The sequence below is a fragment of the Sarcophilus harrisii genome, chromosome 3 (assembly GCF_902635505.1).
Source record: "Sarcophilus harrisii chromosome 3, mSarHar1.11, whole genome shotgun sequence".
NCBI classification, from domain to species: domain Eukaryota; kingdom Metazoa; phylum Chordata; class Mammalia; order Dasyuromorphia; family Dasyuridae; genus Sarcophilus; species Sarcophilus harrisii.
The window spans coordinates 378464622-378476475 of record NC_045428.1 but is presented as its reverse complement, the minus strand read 5'-3'; positions in this window follow the sequence as shown (position 1 = coordinate 378476475).

Sequence of the window (11854 nt, the reverse complement as noted above, 5' to 3'; positions counted from 1 at the left end):
GAGTTAGTGGCAGAGTTAGGTGTTTCACATCAGTGCTCTCCAACAGTTGTTTAACCTTAATGATAAGTTCAGATACAGAAAGCTGATAAAGTGAAAAGAAAAAAAAATTATTTGACCTATGTGAAAGAAATGAAAAGTCTAGTCATTTAAGTGACACACTTTCAATTTATTATTATACACACAGAATCGCTGTGTTCAAGGAATCCCGGAGACCAACCAGTCCAACTCTTGTCTGAAAAACAAAACAAAACAAAAATCAAAAAAGAATCTCCTCTATATCATCCTTAATAAGTCATTCTTCAGACTTTGCTTGCAGGTTTCCAAGGTGAAGGAACTTGCTTACCTCCTGAAAAGAGAGCCCATTTTACTTTTGGCTCTAATTGTTAACAAGGTTTTTCCCTTAAAGCAAGCCGAAATCTGTTTCTTTGTCACTACCCTCCCTCTATGTTCTGCCCTCTGTGGCCAAGCAGAACAAATTTATTCACCCTCAGATGTGACAAGTCTTCAAGCACTTAGAGACCATGTTCATGCTATTCTTATAACCTAAGCTTCTTTACTCTAGGCAAAATATCCCTATGTCTCCCAACTAAATCATTTTTTCAGATTTTCAAAGAGATAGCTAATTACTTCTATGCAGATGTATGGTGTAGTGGATAGAGAAGTGGGCCTGAACTAAAATGTGGTCATAGACAGTAGCATTGTGACCCTGACAAGTCAGCCCTGGTTTCTCAACTGTAAAATGGATGTGATAATAGTGCCTACCTTGTAAAGTTCGAGAGATATGAATATTTCTCTTATATTAATAACCAATTAGGTTATCAGTACTAAGGTCTTCCTCTTTCCTACTTCCTCATTCAGAAACCAGCCCCTGTAGGTTATTCAGCCACTTCTCAGTGGAGAGTTGACAATAAGAGAGAAAACCTAGATCTGTTCAAAAGGTAAAGAAATTTTAATTCAGATAAAGTGTTGGATTCCAGCCCATTGTGTTTTACTCAGACAGGTCTGGAAAGGTTTTCCTTGGACCTATGACATTCAAAAAGCAAAATTAAATTACTGGAGAAATTGCATGACAGTCAACACAAAGACAGGATTGTACATTTTGTCAATTAGGGAGACTAGTAATATTTAGAAGATGGTAAAACACATTTAATAATGACAAAGACATTGAGGCTTTGTGGTAAAGTCAAAAGAGTGCTGGATATAGAATCAGATGTCTTGGATTCAAATTCTGACCCTTCCATTTACTATCTTCTCTAGACTCACTTTCCTCATCCAGAAAATAAGGAGTTTGGACTAAATAACTTTAAAAATTCCTTTCAATTCTAAACACCACAAAGATTGGCAAAGATACTGGAGGGTTTGTCATTTCTTCCTCCAGTTCATTTTTCAGATAAGAAAAGTGAGGTAAATCGAATTAAGTGACTTGCTGAGGGTCACAAAGCTAGTAAAAATGTCTGAGGCTAGATTTGAAATCATAAAGATGAGTTTCTGACTGCCAATTCAGCACTCTTTCCATCGTTCACCTAACTTCTCTTCCTGCTATGTAGTGTTTGCAAATTTCCAAAGTGTAAATGCTCACACTGAAATTTTAATAATCAGTTCTCAAGAACAGCTACCAGCTGACTCAAGTATGTCCTTGGTTGTATCTTGCATTAGGGAAACTGTGGACAATTTAAGTATTCTTAACAATGTTGTTCTTATCAAGGAGATGTGGTATACTTGAGGATATCTTCATCTCCAAGCAGGGTGCCTGGCTCAGAGCAGGCACCTAATACAAATTTGTTAGTTAGTTAGTTGAGCTATGGAAATTAGCCAAAGAGGCATAGAAAGTAAATGGCAGTTCCAATGATCTTGTGATGAAGAGAGCCATCTACACCCAGAGAGAGGACTGTGGGCATTAAGTGTGGACCACAACACAGAATTTTCACTCTTTTTGCTGTTGTTTGCTTGCGTTTTATTTTCTTTCTCATTTTTTTCCTTTTTGATCTGATTTTTCTTGTGCAGCAAGATAATTGCATATATATGTATACATATATTGGATTTAACATATATTTTAAAATGTTCAACATAAATTGTATTACCTGCTATCTAGGGGAGTGGATGAGGGGAAGGAAAGGAAAATTTGGAACACAAGGTTTTGCAAGGGTCAGTGTTGAAAAATTATCCATGCATATGTTTTGAAAAGAAAAAACTTTAATTAAAAAAAAGAAAGTAGATGGCAGCGCTAAGATTCAAAACTTTCCTGTTAACAAGGAAAGCCAGAGTTGCAGCCACATAACAATGACTAGAACACCAGGCTTGGAATCAGGAAGAATATAATTCAAATCCAGAGAATGAAAGGAGTGAATGGTGAGCCTGAACTAGGGTGTATTCAACAACACAAGACAGAGAAAGAGTTAGTTGGCACAGTGCTGGCACCTTGGTGACACATAGGTGACATACCTTTCCCACCCCTGCTCCTCACTCCCCACAGATAACTACTTTGTTCTGTTTGTCTTACTTAACTCTGCTTCCATTCTGTCTGGGAGCACTCTTAATCTAGCATCTATCTGTTTATAGCACTCTTGTCAAATCTCTGCAATGTCTTTTATTTCATCTAACTGCCAATTTCACCACAGTCATCTATCTGCCAGTTTCATTTTGGTCACCTGTGCATCATGTCTATGAGTCACCTTTCTGACCTATATCGCTGAGGTGCCCTGTGTAACCTATAGATAAATGTCACCTGTGTCAACTGTCTCCCAATGCCAACTATGTCACCTAAATGCTAATGTAAATTCTTTCACCTATCTATACATGTTATCTCCTGACAAATGTCACCAATGTCACCAATGATGTGCCAGCTCCTTATGTTTCAGATAGCCCTTAGGTATTCCCAATCATTGTCATCTTTTTTCACCTATTTGCCAGTGTCACCTCTGTCACCCATCTGTCAATGCAACCTATGACACCAATCTCCAGATGAAAGAAGGAGAAATTTTAAGACAATTACTGTACTGGCAGAGAATCAGTCACAGGAAATGCTATTTTCTCTGGGATGATCTTAAGAATCCAGAAGGAATTCTAAGACAAGGATTCATTCTCCTCTCTCGCTGTCCTGATTATTCAAAAGTAGACATGGTGAATAAAATTGGGAAGTCTGGGATAGGAAAACCAGGAACCAGTCTAGAAGGAGCTGGACAAAAGAAAAGATTTTCTCAGGGGAAAAAAATGAAGAGTTCTTAGGAAAACCTGTCCCCCTAAGTCCCATCCCTGCATTTGTAATAGGGGTAAAAAATACAAGGTAGAATAGGAAATCAGTCCAAAGAGAGCTGTGCAGAAGGTCTTCTCAGGATTAAACAGGGAAAAAAATTAGCTCAAGGACTCCTATTTCTTTACTTGCCATTCTAAGCTGAGCAGATCAGACAAAGAAGCAAACCCCAGAGTCTAAAGAAGAAAAAGCATGAGAGGAAACACACTAGGAATGCCAGAGGAGGAACATTACCCTGGGAAATCATGGAGACAGGTTGGTTCCTTTGGATGTCTGAGTCCTGAATCTGCATCCTAACTCTAATCTGTTTGAAAAATACTACTTGAAATTCTTCTAGTGGACTCACTCAAAGCAACAGTGGAAGTTACCTTGAACAGAAAAGGTTGTGGGCAGCTCCTCCCATCTCAGACCTATAACCCACCTAGTTCTGGGTTCCTTTTTCCCCTAAGATTCCAGCCAGAATAGAAGAAATTCCAGCAGCCCCAAAGAATTTCTGTTTCTAGGTCTATATTTATATTTCCATTTTAAACACAGCTAATACCATATCGGGTCCTTGGTGCTGCCTTTAGGTATCGGGAGTTATTTAATACATCTTGATTTTTATTGTGAAAAATTTTTCTTAGAAAAGTATAAAACATTTTAAAACAAATAATGATGATGATGGTATGGGATATGGGAAGGAAATGGATATGAAGAAATATAGATGGATATGAATAGCTATGATTATGGATTGATGATATACTTTCCTGTATATGGTACACTGTTGATATACTCAAATGTAACTCAAGGAATGCCCTTTTATTTGACTATATTAAGGACATTCAGAAATACATATCTGTGGGTGTATAATGATTTGGGGCAGTGGCATGGTACCTTTTCATCTTTGCAATGTTCAGTATGTATTATATCTCTTGCCTCAACAATTCTCACAAAATCCTTGTGGGTGGTAGACATTATCTTAACTATACTTTAAAATGATGGGTCATACAAAGCCAAGTGATGCGTTATTATCACACAGACAGTCTGTGGTATGGGTAGGCGTGGAACCCAGATGGTCCCTCTAAGGAAGACAACCAAGCCAAAGTAGTGTCTTCTTGAACTGATGGTGTCTCTCTAACCAATGATAGTTTTGAATTCTCATCATTGTGGATTTCCCAAGTGTGTCTGTAATCCTTCAAACAGATGGTCAGCATCACACTATGTGACTGGTACTGATAGCAATGGGAATTACATAGCTAACACTTCTTGGAGGAAAAAAAAATTGGTGGAATATTGAAATATGCACTTTAATCTTTCTTGATTGTTTTCTTGTTTACTAAGAAAATAACAAAAACTTCTAAAGAATGAATGTTCTAAATATTATTTTTAGATGGGTTAGAATTTAAAACTTTGTTGAATGCCCTATAGTATGAAAATTACCAAAAGCTAAAAACAATCCTTATGAGTAAAATTCTACTGATCCATTTTATTTACAATAAAGCAGAGTCAACTATTCCTATGCCTATCAATTCCTTTCAAGTTATATTGTTTTTGTATTATTACGTTATTATTTTTCTTACAATCCAATAACCTTATCTTATAAACTAATCCTTAATTAAATTAATTTTAATTTTGTAAGATGAATTTCTTATTTTAGTCACAATTCCTTTAAAAAATTCATCCTACATGTATACATATATTGTATTTAACTTATACTTTAACATATTTAACATATATTGGTCCACCTGCCATCTGGGGGAAGGGGTGAGGGGAAAGAGGAAAAAAGTTGGAACAAAAGGATTTGCAACTGTCAATGCTGAAAAATTACCTATGCATATATTTGTAAATAAAAAGCTATTAAAAAATAAAAAGAAAAAAGAAAAAAAAGAAAATTCATCCTAATTAATTAAAACACAGAAGGGCCAAACTTCTCCATTGACTCAATCAAAGGCATCAACCAGGTACAAAAAAGTCCTTAATCAATTTAAGAGGAGTGGAGTGTTTTGATCATTGGATAAACACAAATGATGCCAAGAAGGAAAAATTTTGTGGCTGTCTAAAAAAGAAAATCAAACTCACTTTTAGGTCTGTGTACATTACCAATCAATTCAGCATCACAAATTCCAACAGCCAGGATTATAGTGGTAGAGTTCCACCCAAGCTAATGAGAGGGAATTAGTTGGAGAAACACTGTCTTATACCTCCACTCTGGATGACCATTTGAGTTCAGCAGATCCATTAGAACCATTAAAGGTCCCACCAATGATCAGAAGTCCAGAACAGTGTCCACCAAAAGCAATAGAAATACTTCCCCAAAACAGGCTTACAGCAGGTCTTGTATTATAAGCTCAAAGACACACAAAGAACAAACTAGACACATTGAGGAAAGGCAGTTTCAGGACTCTTCAAAGGCACTGAATGTAGGAAATCATTAGATAGCTAGCTCATTTAGGGGAAATCCATGAGTACTCCATGAAAGGATAAAGGGACTTCTAATAACTAGGACCTACGAGTTTGCCCTCCAGATACGTCATCTTTGAGTTTGAACCCACTCACCCCAGGCATAGTGTAAATGTAAGAGAAAAGTGATTCTCTACTTTGGGAAGATATTTCTGTAACAATTATCTTTGATTTACAATCAATTCTACTATAACATGACATATTCATGCTCAAAAAACCAAAAATGCAAAATCAAGCTTAAAAAAAAAATCCAAGAGTTCATAGAAAAAACAGAGTTAGGGTTACATCAATCAAAAACTTTATCAGTGAAAAGTAGGAAAAGTAGGGACCTAAATTTTTAAAAAGTATTTTCTACATATTAAATGATCAAGAAGTACATAAACAGAGGCAGTTAGGTGGTTCAGTGGATACAGCACCAGCCCTGAAGTCAGGAGGACCTGAGTTCAAATGGGACCTCAGACACTTAACATATCCTAGCTGTGTGACCCTGGGCAAGTCACTTAACCCCAATTACCTCAGCAAAAAAAAAAAAAAAAAAAAAAAAAAAAAAAAAAAAAGAAATACATAAATACAATACTATTGATAGTGGTATTCACAGTCTCAGGCTACCCATGGCTTCAGGCTGCTGGTCAGCCTATGCCCCAGTTTCCAATGAGCTGAAATGACAAAGTCTCATGCAATTTGGGCAAGTCACAACTTCAAGCCTTGGGGCCCGAAGGCCATTCCAGGAGATGTGTGTGTGTCTTTGTGTGTGTGTGTGTGAAAAGGACCAGCCTTCCTCCATTCACAATTCCTATTATACCAGAAAATACACAATAACACTTTACCTGGACAAAGACCAGACTTTGCTTCTTGATATGATTGCAGCTTGTGAGTTATTGTGAAGGGGTGAAGTTTTCTTCATTCCTGCTCTTTCTTGAGGAAGAAGATATGAATAAGCCAACTCAAAATTCACATTATGCTCAAAATGTTCCCTTGTATACCAATCAAGTTGGAACAAATTTGCATTCTCAAAACAAACCTTATAGCAGCACTGACTATATGTAATTGGTGAATAAATACCTTTTCAAAAAGCTAATTCACTTAGACTGATAACTAATAAGGAGTATATCCCATGTGGACTCGTATACAAATGTACTAGAAATTCCAGCCTGCCCCTCAGGGTTATTACCCCTGAGGTGAGAAATTGTTACCTACTCCCTGGGGATTGAGTGAGAAATACAAATGGGAAATAAAAAAATTGTCCAGAAGGGATTCTATACGTTAGAGTTTCATAACTTGGTTAGATAATGAATGAAGAATCAAAATGCTCAGATGAGTCTGTGATCCATGGGTATTCCTTTCAACAATGCAGATTGCAAGACATTCTTCCCTGCCTTTCAGATGGAACTCTTGCCCACATTCTTCCAAATGTATAGTCCAGCCAACATCATGGGGGTCTTTCATACTTCAGATAAGTATAGAATCATTTGAGAATTCAAAGATCCAATTCAAAGGAAAATTAGATCACTGTCAGTCAGGATAGGAATTCTTTAAGCATAATGCAAAAATTTATTCTCATCTTTTATCTTTTTCATTATTCTATAGTGATATTTGAAAAGCAAGCACATTTTTCAAATATGATTTGTCTCTCATAAGTCTATGCTGATTGCTCTCTGATCTCATTATCTTCTGAATAATTTGCTTTCTCATTTTCCTTGATTATACAGTATTAAGTTTGAAATTAAAATTATTGGCTAACCATTTGCAGGAATGGATTGGTTATGCTATCATTCTGCATTTTTCCATTTTTCTCATTTCTACTTTGTTCTTTTTGACTCTTCATGAAATGATGTAAGTGACTTTAAAACTCCCTAACACCTTTGAAAAATTACTATCTGTATGTGTTCATCTGTTTGAAACTAATTTTGCAAGGTTATTCACATCAACTGAATTGTTGGCATCCAATATATTCTACATAAGAACATACTTATCATGTCAACACTTTTGATTTTTTCCCCCTATAAATGAGGATGTCTATTTTATTTAAATCTCAACTTCTTCACTAGTTTAATTCCACTTAACTTCTTTTCTTTACTACCAAAGCAGCCTGGTCGTTTTTGTCACCATTATTTTCCCATCAAAAAGCTTAGTGGGTGTTGACATATCTTGCTTCATTTTCCTTCCAAAGATTCAGAACCAAAGAGTAGGAATTCTTATAAAATGCATACGCTTTGAGGCATCTGTCCCTGTTTTCAACTTTACCAAAAAAAAAAAAAAAAAAAAAAAAAAAAAGTTATGTGTTTCTTTCACACAAGTTTAAGCCAGAAATAGGTTTAGACATACATTTTTATATCCAAGTGCCAACCTAATCAGTGGAAAGAAACAGACGGTAGTGAGAAGGTCCACTGCCATGTCCTCCCTCATATTGGGCTCTTCCTCCTCCTCCTCCTCTTCCTCCTCCCCCATTACAGTCAGAGGAGCCAAACTGTGAAAGACAGTCAGCCAGCAGCATCTCAGGGAGCTCCACCAGCTGCTCTGTTGGCAGCTTTAGAATTGCCTCTGGGTCTGTCATCCTGCCTCCTATTCCTGAATATCATTAGAATCATAGAATCACAGCATTTTGGAGCTGGGTTATTTATTTTATACTTAACCACTACTTTGATTCCAGGGAATTTCTGCAGCTATTTACCTAGCACTGACTATTTTTGAAATTTTTCACCAGCTTGAAGAATTTGGAGGAATGGGTAGAGTGAAAAGAATGTAGACAATGTTTATTATGAAAATATTCATAGGGACCTGTATGTGCATGAATGTTTGTGGCAGCCCTTTTTGTAGTGGCTAGAAACTGGAAACTGAATGGATGCCCATCAGTTGGAGAATGGCTGAATAAATTGTGGTATATGAATATTATGGAATATTATTGTTCTGTAAGAAATGACCAACAGGATGATTTCAGAAAGGCCTGGAGAGACTTACACGAACTGATGCTGAGTGAAATGAGCAGGACCAGGAGATCATTATATACTTCAACAACAATATTATATGATGACCAATTCTGATGGACCTGGCCATCCTCAGCAATGAGATCAACCAAATCATTTTCAATGGAGCAGTAATGAACTGAACCAGTATGCCCAGAGAAAGAACTCTGGGAGGTGACTAAAAACCATTACATTGAATTCCCAATCCCTATATTTATGCCCACCTGCATTTTTTATTTCCTTCACAAGCTAATTGTACAATATTTCAGAGTCTGATTCTTTTTGTACAGCAAAATAACGGTTTGGTCATGTATACTTATTATGTATCTAATTTATATTTTGATATATTTAACATCTACTGGTCATCCTGCCATCTGGGGGAGGGGGTGGGGGGGTAAGAGGTGAAAAATTGGAACAAGAGGTTTGGCAATTGTTAATGCTGTAAAGTTACCCATGCATATAACCTGTAAATAAAAGGCTATTAAATTAAAAAAAAAAAGAAAAAGAAAATATTCATAGGCAGCTAGATGACACAGTGGGTAGAGCACTGGACCTTGAGTTAGGAAGAAAGGAAGGAAATCTAGCCTTGGATATTTACTAGCTGTGTGATCTTAGCAAATCATTTAAACTGTTTGCTTCATTTTCTTCATCTATAAAATAAAGATAAAAATAACAATTACTTCCCAGAGTTGTTGCAAGGATAAAATGAGATGCTTGTAAAGCACTTTGCAAACCTAAAATTTATATACATACATATATATATATATATATGTATATATCAGTGCATAGAATGGTAGGCTGAGGCAGCTAGGCTGCACAAAGGAATAGTATGGGATCTAGAGTCAGGAAGTCTTAACCTTGTCTGCCTCAGTTTCTTCATCTATCAAACAAGCTGGAGAAGGAAACAATAAACCTCTCCAGCTTCTTTGCCAAGAAAATCCCAAATGGGGTCATGAAGAATTGGACATGACTGAACAACAACTGTTATTATTCTTATTATTCTCCTTGAGGGAAAAAAAAAGTGTTTTAGAGGATCCTGAAGACCATGCTGCTTTATCTGGGCTGTGTTGGAAATGATACATTTGTGAGTTTCCTTACTCCCAAGAGAAGTACCCTTGAACCTGAAGTGTATACTGGAGACTAGAGCCACAATGTGAAACTCTGATATGTAATGCTAGATATGAAATGAAAAATCCTCTTCTCAGAAAGAAGGAAAACATAGCATCAGCATCAGTTCTTCTTGTTCATCTAGCATCTTAGTTCAGAAGCATCTGCTAGCAAAATACTGAGTAAGATTTTTGAGATTCTCTTGGATTTGAAGTCTGAAGGTATTGTTGTTCAGTCATTTTCTGTCATTTCCAGCTTTTTGTGACCCCTTTTGGCATTTTCCTAGCAAAGATACTGGAATAATTTGCTGTTTCCTTCTCCAGCTCATTTTACAGATGAGGAAACTAAGGCAAAGAGGATTAAGTGACTTGTCCAGGGTCATTCAGTTAATGAGTGTCTGAGGTCAGATCTGAACTCAGGAAGATATCTTCTTGATTCTAGACCCCACACTCTATTCCCTGTGCCACCTGGCTGCCCATCAGAGGGCCTGGGTTTAAATCACAGTTCCATCACTTGCTACTTTCATAATCTTGGACAAGGCCTTTCTTCCTGGGCTTCAGTTTTGTCATCTGTAACATGAGAGGTTGGCCTAATAGTTGCCCTTCAAGGTCCCTTCTAGCCTTAAATTTATGATCTAATCACACATGCAATGAATTTTTTCCAGAAATCATTTATCTAGCAGCTTCTATTAGAACATAATCAGAAAAAAAAAAAAGCAAGCTCTGGACCACCATATTAAGCATAACAAAGTCCCTCTGCTAAGAGTCAAGAGAATTGGCTTAGAAAAGAGTCTCAGATCCCTTTTTAGGAGTAGGAGCAGAATTGATAAGCCATTAAGAGACAACTTTATTGACATTAGCTGAGATGACAGCTTGTCAGGGGAGAATAGCACAACTGTAGAAAATAGACACAGGAAATAAAAAATATGGTAACCTGGGGCCATTTAGTATAAGGGCAAATTGCCTTGTATATGTCAAGTCTGAAAACATCACTGAATCCCCTCAGAGCATAACAATGCATATTCATTATGATTACTGTGAGTCATGAAAGCATTTAAATTACACCCAGGATATTATGTTTAAGAAGAAACTATGGATTAGTTAATAATAACATTCATGTAGCTCTTGAAGTGCTTTCACATCCATTAGCACCCTTGATACTGACAATATGGTGAAATGGCTAGTAAAAAGTATTCTTTCCCTCATATTGCAGATGAAAATACTGAAACTTAATACCTCTCTTGAGGTATCCCATTCTAATTGAAGGCAGATTAAATTTGCCTCTTTTTAACTTCTGCTTCTTCCTCCTATTACTGCTCTTTACGATCAAGAAGAGCAATATTAATGCCTCTTGCAGATGATAACCTTTTTAATACTGAAGGTAAGTATCAGGACCAATCTCCATCTCCCATCCCCAACCTCTACCCCGTCCCTTGAAGTTCCTTCCGTTGATCTTCTCATATCCTGGATCTAATCTCTTTGACATTCTTCCTGCTCTCCTCTGTGATGAGGTCCAGGTCATAGAGTTTGTATGATTTAAAATAGGATTGAAAGCAAGTTTTCTAACTCTAATTTCAGCAGTATTTCTATTAGATTTCTTACAAAAATGGCTAAAAATTTTAAAAATAGTTTGATATATATAGAAGTAAGATTTATTCTTCTGGAAAATTCATCTACTTTGGAACAGCAGATAAAATTTTAATGTACCAGTTCTTAGAATCTTTTTTTCAAATGGCATCTTTAGGTCAATCTGTTCTGTTTGGTAATGTTATTGATAGTCGATTATCTATACATTCTTGTCAACTGATTTGCCCAATTGATTACTGATCCCAAAATGAACCTAAAAGTTGTTCTTAAAAAATACACATAAGTAGTGTATTAGGATTTTCTGCAAAACACAGTAAAAAGCACATAAAATGTTGATCACAAAATCATTGGGTTTCAGAGTTGGAAGAGATTCTAGTAAACATCTGATTTTGTTGTTGTTTTCAGTCCTGTCTGAATCTTTGTGACTCCCTTTGGGATTTTCTTGACAAAGATGTTGGTTTGCCTTTTCCTTCTCCAGATCATTTGACAGTAAGGAGATTGATGCAAAT